This window comes from Epinephelus lanceolatus, chromosome 18 (genome assembly GCF_041903045.1).
Source record: "Epinephelus lanceolatus isolate andai-2023 chromosome 18, ASM4190304v1, whole genome shotgun sequence".
In the NCBI taxonomy this organism is placed as follows: Eukaryota; Metazoa; Chordata; class Actinopteri; order Perciformes; family Serranidae; genus Epinephelus; species Epinephelus lanceolatus.
Window position 1 is genome coordinate 43,708,003 of NC_135751.1, and position 16,998 is coordinate 43,725,000.

The window sequence follows — 16,998 nt, forward strand, 5'->3', positions numbered from 1 at the left end:
ATCCAAACTGTCGTCCAGCAGCTGCGGCTATGGACATTAGCACCTGTGTGACAACAGACATTACAGACATTAGCCCTGGCTTGTACCACAGCTGGTGGTGCTGACTGTGACATCATTGACCACAAAAAGCAGCAGTAACAGATGCTTCCAGGCAGCAGGTTCCATCGAACATGTCAGATACTCCGGCACTTTGATAGCAGCAGTCATTGTGACATCACACCAGGCACCACAGCAGCGCCACAAACCATCAACATTTCTGTGTTTTATCTTCAAAACAGTCAGAAAAATTGAACTCTCAGCAGTTCTGTGAAACAGTGGCAGCGATCAGGGTCTCACACGAGCAGCCAAAGCAGGTGCCACCACCACTGGCATTCACCATTGAATCTGTCCAAGGGCCGTGGCAGATACCACAAATAGCAGCAGCTGCACTGGCACCTTGCTGGGGTCTGAGGCAGCTGTCACGCAAAGCGGCAGGTGCCCTGGTTTATCGAACGCTATCACAAACACAAATGCCACCATGAGAACCTACCAGCAGCCACAGTCAGTGTCCCTAACAGTGAAAGCTGTCGTGGCGTTTTCAAGTGGCTCAGCAGATGCCACAAAAAGTGACCACTAGGAGCATCTAACCAGTGTCACAGTCAGTGGCAGGTGCCATCATGTGTCACCAGCAGCCATGGAGCCACAAACAGTTAATCTGAGCTGGTTTATTAACTCTATGGGCCCGAACGATGCATAGTGTGTTCAAATTCACACCTGTTCTTCTCTATGGATGTTCTCCGTGACAGTGCGTCATAGCGAGAAGCCACCCATATCACGTTAACCCTATGGGCCCTACGCCTTTTTTTGGGGTATTTTACTGCCTTTACTTTTAAGCTCATATCACAGTCATTCTAAAGGCTACATACACATGCTATATCTTGTTTTTTTCAGGACAATCTGGGCTAACCAGATTTGCCATCCTTCCATGGCCTACTATGTGCCTGTATTTTATATTAATTTTTATATCAATGAAAAAAAACAAATGTGTGTGACTAAATTCTTACATTTTTACATGTATCTCACCATAGCAAGTTGGAAAATGACATATTCTGCCATATATGAAGAGGGGAGACTCTCTGGAATCTGGCAATATAAGAACCATGATGGTGGGACATTCTGTCACTTCACAGCTGTCCAAAACATGTGGTTTGTGCCAGGCGGACATGATTGCCAGTATTTTTTCATTATTGCAAGAAATTCCATTGACTGATACACAAAAATGTGTTTTATCTGAAAGAAACATGCAATATTTACATCTAAGACCATAGAAAAATAGTCAACCAAGTGCAGTAATGTCCTCTTGACTTACTTCTCTGTGCTCCGTCTTGCTGTTTGACCTGACCTGAACGTTTTTTTGTTGTTGTTTTTCAGTTTCAGTTATATACTGGGGGGGCATTTTGGGCATGGGGGGGGGGGCGTGTCCCCCTCAATGTATATGGTGACTACGGCCCTGTCAGCATGCTTAATTAGGCTACAGTTGTCTGGGTGCGCAAAGGTGAAGTGGCTGGTCTTGTCTTACAAAGGTTGATGGAGTGTCAACTGGACAATATGGAGATATTTGCATCTTGAAAGCTGGACTACAAATGTGGATAGACAGGGAGAAACACACGCAAGCCTAAGACGTGGAAAGATTAGATATTCCTCACTATATGAAGTGACTGATAACAAGATCTGTATAATGGATTGTAAAGAAATTCGTCAGGTTTTTATTTTGTAAACAATCTATCTATATTTATAGCGTGATGGGATGATAGCACAATGATGTGTGTGGTATCAGTGGAAAGCTCTGCTCCTGCACTTTCATGTGATATGCGTGGCATTTGTGTGCGAGCCTGCATTCGTGAGTAATGAGTGTGCAAAGCTGTATGAAAGCTCTGTTATACATAATTTTAGTGTAATTTTATCTTTTTTTTTTCGCTGTGAAAACACTGGACTACAGACAAGTAGGTAAGTGCTTGGCCGTAGACAACTGTATGACAACAACACCCCAGCATTTTTAATATTTCCTCTAGGGATGTTACCACACAGAGTAAAAGGGGGAAATGATGGTGTGAAACAGCAGAGGCACTTTGTCAACCCGCTGAGTTAACGTTACTGTCATTAGCACCAAGCTAGCAAACAATGGTACATCTGCACGGTCGGACATAAAGTAATAACATTAACAAATAGCGGCGGGGCTTTTACTCACCACAACTGCAGAGGCTCCCAGCTTCATTTGAAACAAACTACATTATAGACGCGCCGTTATTTATTAATCCCTCTGTGTGTTTATATATTTACTTTTTATCCACTCTGTTGTCTTTGTAAAGTTAACATATCACACCGTCATTTCAAACTCAACGCTTGTTTCAAATTAAAAGCCCCTTATAACCTCGGCTGAGAGAATCCCTCCATTTTCTAAATAGGCTTTTATTCTGAAACATTTGTCAGATTTTCCTGTTGAAGATACAGTAGCTTGACAGTTTACATGTGGCGCTTCAAATGTAGCTCCTGCCATCTGCTGACGCTTTTAGGTGACTACAACAACATGTCGGCTGGCACATGAACACACACAGTGACTCAAGTAATAGTAAAATAAAAACAGGACAAGAATAACCCGATGACATCACACATGCCGTGAAAGACAACCGGGGATAATTGGTGAGTACCAAGCGTGTAGTGTGTACCAGGCATAATGCAAGTCCTGAGTCTGAAATATGTCTGTCAGCGAGTCCTACGCCACCTATTTAGACTCCACCGTAGACAACAGCAGCATTTCTCCGACCACGTAGCGAGCCACAAGCTCTGTAGCTTCTTTGAGACTGATAGGTTTAACGTTATCTTCGTTATTAGAACCAAACGACAGCCGTTGCTGTTTCAGAGCTGAAGGACCAGCGTTCTAAAAGTAACAGAAGTAACATTAACTGATGTCTTATTTGAAAATGTACTTAAGTATTTGATTACTCAAACAGCAAACTAACGTGTTAGGTTATTCGTTACTGCAAAAAGTAATCAAAGTACTCTAACGCGTTACTTTGTAACACGTTATACCCAACTCTGGTCATTACTATCTGTCCTGCATCTCTCTCTCCCTCTCTCTCTCTGTCTCTCTCTCTCTCTATCTGTCTCTCTGTCTCTGTCTCTCTGTCTCTCTCTCTGTCTCATTGTGTCATAAGGATTACTGTTAATTTATCATGTTGATCTGTTCTGTACGACATCTATTGCACGCCTGTCCGTCCTGGAAGAGGGATCCCTCCTCAGTTGCTCTTCCTGAGGTTTCTACCGTTTTTTTCCCCGTTAAAGGGTTTTTTGGGGAGTTTTTCCTGATCAGCTGTGAGGGTCATAAGGACAGAGGGATGTCGTATGCTGTAAAGCCCTGTGAGGCAAATTGTGATTTGTGATATTGGGCTTTATAAATAAAATTGATTGATTGATTGATTGATTGACCACAAACAGTTAATCTGACCTGGTTCATTAATAAGGACCAGGATCTGAGCTGGTACGTGTGTGAATTAGGGGGTTAAGCCACTCTATCAGACTATCCCTTGGAGGACCTGATGGAGGTGGAGCAAGGCACTGAGGCCTGGTAGATGAGGATCACTGTGAACCATTGGTACCATTTTAGGGCAGCTGCAGTGACTTTGCCTACAAGTCCCCGAGCAGGGCATACATTCTCCACATGATGGTAGAACTGAACCAAAGAGCATGGACACCAAGAGGCGAAGCGAACATCCCATAGCAACAGAGTCGCCCATGGTTTCGTCCTACCGCTGCCATTTTGTACTGTCAGCAGACCGCAGCAGACCCACTTGCATACAAAAACACACAGACAAACTGAAGTATATCGCTATTAATTATGCTTACAATGCTACTCACCTCATGATAGCTTGGTCACAGCTGCTTTTTCACGTTTTTGTAAAGCAAAATATAGACTTTAAAAAAAAAAAAAACGAAGAAAAACGTCCTAGATGGCATCTCTACATATTACATCCACTTATGAGAAGATTAACTTAATTACTCCTTCAAAATCACCCCATAAGCCAATCTACCAAAAAAATCAATAAATAATAAAAAAAATCAATATTTTAACTAGAAACACATTAATGGCAACGTCACATAGTCAGGAATAAAGATTTATTTACAGTTTGTACAGTAAGGGGACAGTAATAATAATAATAATAATAATAATAATATATAAGCTATTTTAATATGATATATTTTAATGCTAAAGCAGTAATCAGTTCTGATATAAATGGCCCAAGAGGCCATATATAGGCCTATATATACATATATATATATATATATCTTCCCACAAAAACTGTCATATTAAATTGATATTAAAACACTTTAAAAAGTACACCTCTGTCGGGATCCTTTGGGAAACGGTGGAAGGCCAAGTGCGGAGTGTTCCACTGATAGCTGTGCCAGTTAATTGCACTACACTCTTTTCTTTTACTTTTTTCTTGCATGTTGTCTGGGCGCAACAGTCCAAACTCAACAGTCCAAAATGGTGTTAGCGCCCCTAGTGGCTGTTGGCAAAAATTCAACGGAGCTTCGCCTCTTGGTATCCATGCTCTTTGACTGAACAGGAAGTGAACCATGAAGAATGCCAGTGACAGAAAAGACATCAACACAAATGTGAATAAACACAATCTGACGTCTGATTTGTCCTCACTCTGTCATGTTGTTTGGGTGTGTGACAGAATAAAATCTACTTCCTGTCAGTCGATGAGTCGTCGCAGTCGACTGTCAGAATAAAGAAAATTAGCAGGTGAGTTGAAGTCACCAACATTTCTCTCCTGTATTCAAACAAACACTTTCAAGGTTTAAACATCTTTTTCTTATTTAAAAATGAACAACAAAACCAAAAAGAAAAATAATTTCAGGTCTAGCTTGTTGTTTATTTTATTAAAATATGAAATGAAAGTTTTCTCAATTAAAACTTTTAATATGAAAGATATGAATAAAAAATAGATTCACGTCCAAACTGACTTCTGCTGCTTTGATTAAAGAGACCAAACTTTAAATTAGACCAAGATCATGTACAACATGATCAGCAACACAAATGTCGTCGTCAACACGCATTAACAACCAACAATTAATACTGTACTAACCATCAATAACTCTTATTAACAATCACTAACCGTCATTAACACATATCAAAATGTCCAAACAAACATACTGTATCTGAACACACAAACAACATAACACCCACACATACACACATTTACTTATTGAGTTTATTGTAATTCTGACCCTGAACACATGATAATACGTATTCAAACATGTGAAACATAGTCAGATATGTGAAACCTGTGGCTACACAAATAAGATGATGTTAGAAAACGTGAGTCTTACTGTATTCAGCTGCTGTTGGCTCGTTGGTTCGCTGCTTCAGACTGAAGGTGTGTGTGTGTATGTGTGTGTATGTGTGTGTGTGTCTGTCAGTAACATGTCGTTCAGCCTCTTGGAGTGCTGATAACAGGCGCCACACACAGACTCACAGAGACAAACGGTCACACTGTCATTTTTCACCACAACATGGCGCCAGAGAAAATTCAAATATAAAAAGTACTCGAGTACGTATTTGCAGCTGATAGTTACTAATGTACCACAGAGTACTGATTACCTGATCAATACTTCTCTGATATCTGCTTAAATCAGCTGACGACTGTCGTTCTGTATGTTTACAACACAAACATGTAGATCAATCAGAAAATTCTGCACTGAAACATTGTGTGAGTCTCTGAATCTCTGAGTCTCTGAATCTCTGAAACTCTCTCACACATCACACACCGATCACAACATCAAATTTCCACATCACATGCTTTCTTTATTTTTATTCCCCGCTGACCATGCGGTCATCTGCCTCTCTCGACTTAGTTTGATTGAGACAGACATACACACACACACACACACACACACACACACACATACACATACACAAAAGCCCTTTAAGTCGAGCTCAGACCAAAGATCAGTGACAAGATGAAACTGTTTTAGAATATCACAGAGAAAAGTGTCAGCGGTGTGAACTGGCTGGTCTGAGTTCGACTCAAGCCGGCTGATGGTGTCATCTGACACTGAGCTGGTCAAATGGCCAGCAGCTGGTTTTAAAGAACCTCACCTGTTTCAGCAGCCAATCAGCTTGTAGTCCGCTGGTCAAGTCAGTAAACTGCGAACATGGTGTTCACTTCCTGCAGCGTCTTCTGAAATGTTCTGCAGAGTTCTGCAGGGCCCTGATGGATTTCAGTCAATCACCTCTGGATAACAAAAAATTCACTGCAGTCTGTCTTTGTCTTTGACAGCAGCAGTGTATCTGATGATGGTGGAGGAAGTGAGGACGGACCTGATTATGGTGGAGGAAGGGAGGGAGGACGGACCTTATGATTGCGGACAAAGCGAGGATGGACCTGATGATGGACCTGATGATGGCGGAGGAAGTGAGGACGGACCTGATGATGGCGGAGAAAGTGAGGACGGACCTGATGATGGTGGAGGAAGTGAGGACGGACCTGATGATGGTAGAGGAAGTGAGGATGGACCTGATGATGGTGGAGGAAGTGAGAATGGACCTGATGATGCCAGAGGAAGTGAGGACGGACCTGATGATGCCGGAGGAAGTGAGGACGGACCTGATGATGGCGGAGAAAGTGAGGACGGACATGGTGATGGCGGAGAAAGTGAGGCCGGACCTGATGATTGTGGAGAAAGTGAGGATGGACCTGATGATGGACCTGATGATGGCGGAGGAAGTGAGGACAGACCTGGTTATGGTGGAGAAAGTGAGGACGGACCTGATGATGGTGGAGTAAGTGAGGACAGACATGATGATTGCGGAGAAAGTGAGGACGGACCTGATGATGGCAGAGAAAGTGAGGACAGACCTGCTGATGGTGGAGAAAGTGAGGACCAACCTGATGATTGCGGAGAAAGTGAGGACGGACCTGATGATGGACCTGATGATGGTGGAGGAAGTGAGGACAGACCTGATGATGGCGGAGAAAGTGAGGACAGACCTGCTGATGGTGGAGAAAGTGAGGACCAACCTGATGATTGCGGAGAAAGTGAGGACGGATCTAATGATGGACCTGATGATGGCGGAGGAAGTGAGGATGGACCTAATAATTGCGGAGAAAGTGAGGATGGACATGATGATGACGGAGGAAGTGAAGACGGACCCGATGATTGCAGAGAAAGTGAGGACGGATCTGACGATGCCGGAGAAAGTGAGGACGGACTTGTTGATGACAGAGAAGGTGAAGACGGACGTGATGATGGCAGAGAAAGTGAAGACGGACCCGATGATTGCAGAGAAAGTGAGGACGGACCTTACGATGCTGGAGAAAGTGAGGACGGACATGATGATGGCAGAGAAAGTGAGGACGGACATGATGATGGCGGAGGAAGTGAGGATGGACTCGATGATTGCAGAGAAAGTGAGGATGGACATGATGATGGCAGAGGAAGTGAGGACGGACATGATGATGGCAGAGGAAGTGAAGACGGACCCGATGATTGCAGAGAAAGTGAGGACGGACCTGACGATGCCGGAGAAAGTGAGGACGGACCTGTTGATGGCGGAGAAAGTGAGGATGGACATGATGATGGTGGAGAAAGTGAGGACGGACATGATGATGGCAGAGGAAGTGAAGACGGACCCGATGATTGCAGAAAAAGTGAGGATGGACCTGACGATGCTGGAGAAAGTGAGGATGGACCTGTTGATGGCGGAGAAAGTGAGGACGGACATGATGATGACGGAGAAAGTGAAGACCGACCCGATGATTGCAGAGAAAGTGAGCAAGTTTATCCTGAGCCTAGTTAATGAGGGAGGTGATGTCCAGCTCCACCCTGAGGTCCTGGGTGATGATGGAGCTCAGGAGGCGGAGAGACTCTTCAGAGTCAACTGTGGAGTCACACGGCATGATGGAGGTGGGTGGGGCTGTGATGGTTCATGTCCCACCTGTAGTGGGTGTCACCAGAGACAAGTAGAGCGAAGACAATGTCGTCCCACAGGTTCCTGTGTGAAGCTTGTCGGTCACCTCCTCTTGGCTAACACTTTCCCCTTGTTTCCATCATTTGTGCTAAGCTAACCCTAAACCTCCCAAAATTCATCTGACCAGTGAATAAAACTTCAGCGTTGTTTCTGTCAGAGAGACAGACAGGCAGAGAGACAGACAGGTACAGACAGAAAGCTGTCTGTGTGTTATCAGTGTTGTTCCAGCAGAGTGTGATGATGTTGTGTCACACTGATAGAGAAAAGTCCTTCTGCTTTTAATGCACACACTGTGTGTATGTGTGTGTGTGTGTGTGTGCAACTGTAGACCGCAGAATGCTGTTGGACGCAGTCAGAGACGCCCGGCATTTCCTCCCTCTGTCAGCTCTCCATGCTAAAATAAAACATGCGTATATGTGTGTGTGGCTGTGTGTGTGCGTGTGTGTGTGATAATCCTGCAGGAAGTGAACGACAGCAAACAGCTGACCGACTCCTGAAGTTCAGATAATTTCAGTAAATATGAATGTTAAACATCTCAGTGTCTCTAAATTATGTTAATTAGATTAATATTATAATCACCATGACAACGGCTGGTCTGCTGGTTTGTGTGTGTGTGTGTGTGTGTGTGTCACCTTATATCACCTTCATAGAATCATGTCCATAACCGAGTCAAAGACAAAAATGTCATGATGTGTCAAACAGTATAAATAAAGTTTATAAAGGGTGAAATGTAAACAGATGAAGTATGACGTGTTTTTATAGTTTCAACAAGTTGATTGATATTTAATTATTGAAATCCAATAAAATAACAACAGTTTCAGACATTAATTAAAATCAATGTCAAAGTGATTAATACATTAATGGATGTGAACAGCAAAACTCTCCTTCCTTTAGCTCTGCCCACTGATCAACACAACCCTCCTCTCATTTGCTCCGCCCATTGATCATTGAGTGATTGGTGAGTCACAGGTAAGTTACAGTCACAGTTGAGTTACAGATGAGTCACAGGTGAGTCATAGGTGAGTTACAGGTGAGTTACAGTCACAGGTTAGTTGCAGTCACAGGTGAGTTACAGTCACAGGTTAGCTACAGTCACATGTGAGTTACAGTCACAGGTTAGTTACAGTCACAGGTGAGTACAATTACAGGTTAGTTACAGTCACAGGCGAGTTACATTCACAGGTTAGTTACAGTCACAGGTTAGTTACAGTCACAGGCGAGTTACAGCCACAGGTTAGTTACAGTTACAGGTGAGTTACAGTCACAGGTGAGTTACAGTCACAGGTGAGTTACAGTCACAGGTGAGTTACAATCACAGGTGAGTTACAGTCACATGTTAGTTACAGTTATAGATGAGTCACAGGTGAGTTACAATCACAGGTTAGTTACAGTCACAGGTGAGTTACAGGTGAGTAACAATCACAGATTAGTTACAGTCACAGGTGAGTTACAATCACAGATTAGGTACAGTCACAGGTGAGTTACAGTCACAGGTGAGTTACACATGAGTTACAGTCACAGGTGAGTTATAATCACAGGTTAGTTACACGTGAGTTACAGTCACATGTGAGTTACAGTCACAGGTTAGTTACAGTCACATGTGAGTTACAATCACAGGTTAGTTGCAGTCACAGGTGAGTTACAATAACAGGTTAGTTGCAGTCACAGGTGAGTCACAGGTGAGTTACAATCACAGGTTAGTTACAGTCACATGTGAGTTAAAATCACAGGTTAGTTACAGTCACACGTGAGTCACAGGTGAGTTGTAATCACAGGTTAGTTACAATCACAGGTGAGTTACAAACACAGGTTAGTTACAGTCACAGGCGAGTCACAGGTGAGTTACAATCACAGGTTAGTTACAGGCAGAGGTGAGTTACAATCACAGGTTAGTTACAGTCACAGGCGAGTCACAGGTGAGTTACAGTCACAGGTGAGTTACAATCACAGGTTAGTTACAGTCACAGGTGAGTTACAATCACAGGTTAGTTACAGTCACAGGTGAGTTACAGGTGAGTTTCAATCACAGGTGAGTTACAGTCGCAGGTTAGGTACAGTCCCAGGTGAATTACAATCACAGGTGAGTTATAGGTGAGCAATAGGTGAGTCACAGGTGACCATAAGTGATAAAACAGATTTTAACCTGTAGAAGAATCTAAATCGGTTCTTAAAGTTTATGATGAAAAAAAGATGAAGCTCAAACCAACAAACTTCATATGAGCGAAAAAACAGAGTTACCACAGTAACTGACCCAGAGTCACGGTTACCACAGTAACTGACCCAGAGTCAGGGCTACCACAGAAACTGACCCAGAGTCAGGGCTACCACAGTAACTGACCCAGAGTCAGAGTCACCACAGTAACTGACCCAGAGTCAGGGTTACCACAGTAACTGATCCAGAGACAGGGTTACCACAGTAACTGACCCAGAATCACAATTACCACAGTAACTGACCCAGAGTTAGAGTCACCACAGTAACTGACTCAGAGTCAGGGTTACCACAGTAACTGACCCGGGGTCAAGGTTACCATGGTAACTGACTCAGTGTTAAATTAGTTTTTGTGAACTGTTTAACAACAACTTCAACAACAAACAGCCTTGGTTACCATTGTGTGTGTGTGTGTGTCTGTGATCTCGTCTGTGCTGATATTACATTCACTGATTGAGACAAACTCACTGACAGTTCAGAAGTTTTAAACATGAAATCATATCTGTGTGTGTGTGTGTGTGTGTGTGTGTGTGTGTGAGTGAGTGAGTGTGTGTGTGTGTGTGTGTGTGTGTGTGTGTGTGTGTGTGTTCAGTTTGTGTGTGTCTGTGTGTGTGTGTTTGTGTGTGTGTTTTGGGATCACATTGCGATTCAGATGCCAAGTAACTTGTAACTCTGAAACCCCCAAATGTGCTACAAACGTGTGTGTGTGTGTGTGTGTGTGTGTTCCTCATTATTTAAACCTACCTACATCCTGAATGAAACAAACATCACGTTCTGAATTTGTGTTTTGATGAAGTGAAACAAACTGAAATGTTATTTAATATCTTATTAATTGTTATTATTTTACTTTAAAAAGAAACGTCAGGCTTCAACATTCAGTGTTTTTAGCTGTTAGCTCATTAGCTTGATTCATGTAGCCAAATGTTAGAAGCTATTAGCACAAAGCTAACTCGTCTGTCATCACTGCTGACGGCTCAGACGTCTTCAGAAACCAGAGATGTGTGATAATCCATTCAGACTCATTTTACAGTACATCCTATGGTAAACTGAGGCTAACGGTTCTAATCTGGTTAGCTAAATGCTATGTTCTGTGGCAGGCTGTTAACCTTTGAGTGTGACCTTGCTGTGTTAGCAGTTAGCCTGGCCGCAGACACACTGAGCTAAATTAGACTGCAGCAGTTGTTAATATGTGATCAGCCTGCTGTAACCCAACATGTCACCTGAAGTTACCGATCCGTTGTACAACACAGAACCTGAGCCTCATCATCAGCACTCATTAAAACTATTAAAAGTCTGAGGCACAGTTAGCATGTAGCACACCAATGCTAACCTCATGGCTGCTACTGCACAAACTGAACCTTTGTGTCATCCTGACCGTCTCTCAGTAACTCATACTGGTGATTACCAACTGCATGATCCCAGACTGACATCATAAACGATGACAGTGTGATATAAGATATGATTTATATTTATATTAATACACATGCACAAAAATATAAACAGCTAGTCACACTATATCAATGCTCGTGCAGTAACTCATCACCTGAGAGCCGTACAGGAAGCTGTGAGTTAGAAAGAAAACACAGGGAGAGCTGAAGGAAGCTGTAAACACACCAAGCAGCTGTAGCACAGAGTGCTTGGTGTGCACTTGAGGATGTGCACAGTCTCACATGCACTTCTCAAAGCTGAGTTCTGCTCATGCTAATCGATGTGAGTTTGACAATCTGAGGGAGGAAACCACTGTTCCTCTTATGATTGGTCACTTAACTGTGATTACACCCACATGGACCTCCTGGCACTTTGATTGACAGCTGTTGCCACAAGAAGTCCAGCAAGAGTCCACCTTTATTGACACTGATTTCATCATCACGACATAGCTCAGTAAATAACAGAACGTTTCTGTGGTTGGAAAATGTCCACTGATTTTAAATGACAGTGAAGTAACGTTGATGTACCCACGGCTCATTTTCTGCCTGTTCTCACAAATTTCATGTACGTTTGCCTACGAAAAGCAATGTGGCCAAGTTCATACAGATCCCATGTTTTTTGAAAGGCTGTAATCACGCGACCAACTCGCTGATGGCAGTAAACAAGGAAGCAGTCCAAACGCTTGTAAGGAGGCAGGTTGGGCTCAGGTTGCGGCCTCCCCTCGAGTCGTGTGTTTGGATCCGAGTAAACTCTGAGTCATTTTAAGGTTTGTCCTTACTATGTTTCTTTTCCTAAACCTAACCTCGGTAACTTACTTCATATTAAAAGGATAGTGCACCCAAAAATGAAAATTCAGTCATTATCTACTCACCTATATGCTGATGGAGGCTCTGGTGAAGTTTTAGAGTGCTCACGTCCCTTGCGGAGATCGGCGGGGGGAACGGCTAGCACACCTAACGGCTGACGGTGCCCCAGACTAACGTCCAAGAACACTAAATTGAATCCAGAAAGTATCTCCATACTGCTCATCCATAGTGATCCAGGTGTGCTGCAGCCCCGACATAAAAAGTTGTTTGGAAAAACGTCATATGAACTCTGTTTTTAGCCTCACTGTAGCCTGCGGCTCTGACTGCCTCTCTGTGCTCCTCGCTCACATGTGCACTTTCAGGGTGATTGGTGATGCACGGTCTCTGAAGAGCAGCAGTCTTGTCAGTACTGATGTCCAGATTCTCAAATGCAGGCATCGCCAATTCCCAGTCTGAGCAGCAAAGACTTTTCTCATCTGTTGGCATTGTTTTGCATTTGAAACAACTACACCACCAGGTTTCCAGTGCTCGACCTCTGGTATTCTGTGGCTGGCTGAGGGTTAGGCTCATGAGTTGCGGTGGCTGCTTCGTCAAGTAGCTTGAGTTCTGTCCGTATACTTGGGCTCAAACAAATACAGCTCAACAAAGAAATGCTGTTCCTCCTCAATTTCAAAGTCTTCAGACATGTTGGGCTGTCCTTTGCTAAAAGACCGTTACAAGTTCAGCTTCTCGATTAAATACACATGAAGATAATTAACAACAGACTACATCACTTGCGGTCCAACAGCACCACAGAGCATTGTCTCCAAAAACTGCTGGTACACATACATACATTCATACATTCATACAGTGATGGAATGAACACATGGACACTGAGCTGTCCCGTATGTCTGAAAATATCATAGAAGAATAAAAACAACAACTTTATGGGTTCACTGTTTCATGGTATTAATGTTGCATGTTTGATGAAATGTCAATTAGAACCTGATTTGATTTGATTGACATCCTGCTGTTTGAGATCCGTAAAAAAAGTGGAGTCATTTATGTCATATTGAACAAACTGTCCTGTCCAAATATTGTGCTCAATATTTTCTTTTACTTAGAAGATTAATAAGACTCACACATGTCCTTCTGATGATGTTCTAAAAAAACTGATGAGTTCAAAACGTCTCAATCCATTTAAATCAAAGTCTTTTGTAAATACAGTCAATTATGTTTAATCTATTGATTCATGTTGTAGTGTTAAACAGTAGCATCAATACCTAAGTCAAATTAGTAACGACATCGTTGAATTTAGAATTATGACATTTAAAACTCAAAATTACTTAAGAATAATGACATATAGAATCTAAAAGTAAAAAAATTAAAATAAAAAAACAGTAGACTGACGGAGCATAATGACAGGTCTGAAGATCTTTGTGTTCATGTGAGAGAAAATTCAAAATATAAGATAACTGGCGACGTTCTCCTGAATCACTCGTGAACGCCACTAGAATAAATCTGGTGTACACAAATCAACTAGCCAACAGTTTTTCGGGTCAGATAAGACAGTCTGAAAACATATGAGAGGGGCCTCCGCAATGCCAGAGCAAACTATTACTCAGCATCAATAGAAGAAAACAAGAATAACCCCAGGTTCCTGTTCAGCACTGTAGCCAGGCTGACTGAGAGTCAAAGCTCTATTGAGCCTTGTATTCCTTTAGCCCTTAGCAGTAATGATTTTATGAGCTTTTTTAATGAGAAAATTCTAACTATTAGAGGCAAAATTCATGACCTCCTGTCCTCAGATAGTAGCTATCTAACCTCAAACACAGCTGTAAGACCTAATATATATTTAGATTGCTTCTCACCAATTTCTCTTCAAGAATTGACCGCAGTGATTTCTTCATCTAAATCATCAACGTGTCTCTTAGACCCCATCCCAACTAGGCTACTTAAGGAGGTCTTTCCTTTAGTTAACACTCATATATTAGATATGATCAATATATCCCTATTAACAGGCTATGTACCACAGTCTTTTAAGGTAGCTGTAATTAAACCCATCCTAAAAAAGCCCACCCTGGATCCAGAGGAGTTAGCCAACTATAGACCAATATCTAATCTTCCCTTTCTGTCAAAGATCCTTGAGAAAGTAGTCGCAGACCAGCTGTGTGATTTTCTCCATGATAATAATTTATTTGAGAAATTTCAGTCAGGATTTAGAGTGCATCATAGCACTGAGATAGCACTAGTTAAAATTACAAATGGCCTTCTGATTGCTTCAGACAAAGGACTCGTCTCTGTACTTGTTTTATTAGATCTTAGTGCGGCATTTGACACAATAGGCTCTGTGCACCAGCTCCACTTCTTTCCGAAAGGAAGTAGGCATGAGTATTTCCTGTCCTATACTATTGGATTAAGTGATTAATCAGGTGTGCGGCACACCCAGCAAACACCTGATTAATCCCTTAATCCAATAGTATAGGACAGGAAACACTCTTGCTTACTTATTTTCAGGAAGTAGTGGAGTTGGTGCACAGAGCCTATTGACCATCAGATTCTACTGCAGAGACTGGAACACATAATTGGCCTAAAAGGTTCTGTACTAAGCTGGTTTAAATCTTATTTATCCGATCATTTTCAGTTTGTTGACGTTCACGATGAATCATCCTCACGTACGAAAGTTTGTTTTGGAGTTCCGCAAGGTTCTGTGCTCGGACCAATCCCATTTATTCTATATATGCTTGCTTTAGGTAACATCATTTGAAATCACTCTATAAATTTACATTGTTGTGCGGATGATACACAGTTGTATTTATCGATGAAGCCAGAAGAAAGTCATCAATTAACTAAACTTCATAACTGCCTTAAAGACATAAAAACCTGGATGAGCACCAATTTCCTGATGTTAAATTCAGACAAAACTGAAATTATTGTTCTTGGCCCCAAACAACTCAGAGACTCTTTATCTGATGACATAGTTTCTCTAGATGGCATTGCTCTGGCCTCTAGCACTACCGTAAGAAGGCTCGGAGTAATATTTGATCAAGATTTGTCTTTTAATTCTCATTTAAAACAAACCTCACGGACTGCATTTTTTCATCTGCATAATATTGTGAAAATTAGGCCTATCCTGACCCGAAAAGATGCAAAAAAATTGGTCCACGCTTTTGTTACCTCAAGGCTGGATTACTGTAACTCTCCATTATCAGGTAGGTCTAGTAAGTCCTTAAAAACTCTCCAGCTAATTCAGAATGCAGCAGCTCGTGTACTAACAGGAACTAAGAAACGAGATCATATTTCTCCTGTTTTAGCTTCTCTGCACTGGCTCCCTGTAAAATCCAGAATTGAATTTAAAATCCTACTGTTAACTTCTAAAGCTCTAAATGGTCAAGCTCCGTCATATCTTAGAGAGCTCATAGTGCCATATTATCCCACCAGAACACTGCGCTCTGAGAATACAGGGTTACTCGTGGTCCCTAAAGTCTCTAAAAGTAGATCAGGAGCCAGAGCCTTCAGCTATCAATTCAATTCAATTCAATTCAATTTTATTTATAAAGCCCAATATCACAAATCACATTTTGCCTCACAGGGCTTTACAGCATACGATATCCCTCTATCAGGCTCCTCTCCCGTGGAATCCGGAGCCTTTGTGCTCCACTGTCTCTCAGGTTAAGTCATATTGCAGCGGTGCCTGGACAGCATGACGTGTGTGGTTGTGCTGCTGCCGTGGTCCTGCCAGATGCCTCCTGCTCCTGCTGTTATCATTAGTCATACTTCTACTGTTATTATACACATATGATTATTGTCACATATGTATACTATCAGATATTAATATATACTTTCAACATATTGTACCACAATAACCATAATTATAATTATAATATCATTATTTTCATTAATGTTGTTGTAAGCTACTGTCATTACCGTCTGTCCTGCCTCTCTCTGTCTCTCTCTCTCTGTGTGTTTCTCTGTCTCTCTCTCTCTCTGTCTCATTGTGTCATACGGATTACTGTTAATTTATCATGATGATCTGTTCTGTACGACATCTATTGCAGGTCTGTCCGTCCTGGAAGAGGGATCCCTCCTCGGTTGCTCTTCCTGAGGTTTCTACCGTTTTTTCCCCGTTAAAGGGTTTTTTTTGGGGAGTTTTTCCTGATCAGCTGTGAGGGTCATAAGGACAGAGGGATGTCGTATGCTGTAAAGCCCTGTGAGGCAAATTGTGATTTGTGATATTGGGCTTTATAAATAAAATTGATTGATTGATTGATTGATTGATTGATGAGAGCTGCATGTCCAAAAGAAAAGATCACATGCCTGATCAGATGGAGAAAATCTCCTACTGTGAAACATTCTGAAAGACAATTAACAAACATCAGAACGCTGATTTTTTCCAGATGGTGGTTGAAGGAATGAGTCTGTATTTGCTGGGTTGAGGACTACCCCTAAACCTGTCTTTGAAGAACTTCGAAAAAATTAAACTTTAACACCAAGTTAGGATTACGGTTTGGGTTAGGGGTTAGAAAAAACGCCTCCAGATGATCTAGGCAATCGAGACG

The 16,998-nt window shown here is 42.1% G+C and overlaps 1 protein-coding gene across 4 annotated transcripts in view; it reads right to left on the reverse strand.

Annotated features, from left to right (window-relative positions):
• scn4ab (sodium channel, voltage-gated, type IV, alpha, b) overlaps positions 1 to 16,998 on the reverse strand; it is a 104,094-nt gene that overhangs the window by 85,409 nt on the left and 1,687 nt on the right. The window contains exon 1 of one of the 4 annotated variants that reach the window (XM_078161775.1): positions 5,377 to 5,436. The exons of the other annotated variants lie outside the window; for them this stretch is intronic. The gene's annotated coding sequence lies outside the window, so the exon portion shown is untranslated. Of the gene's footprint in view, positions 1 to 5,376; positions 5,437 to 16,998 lie in introns of those variants that run through there. 4 annotated transcript variants of the gene reach the window in all.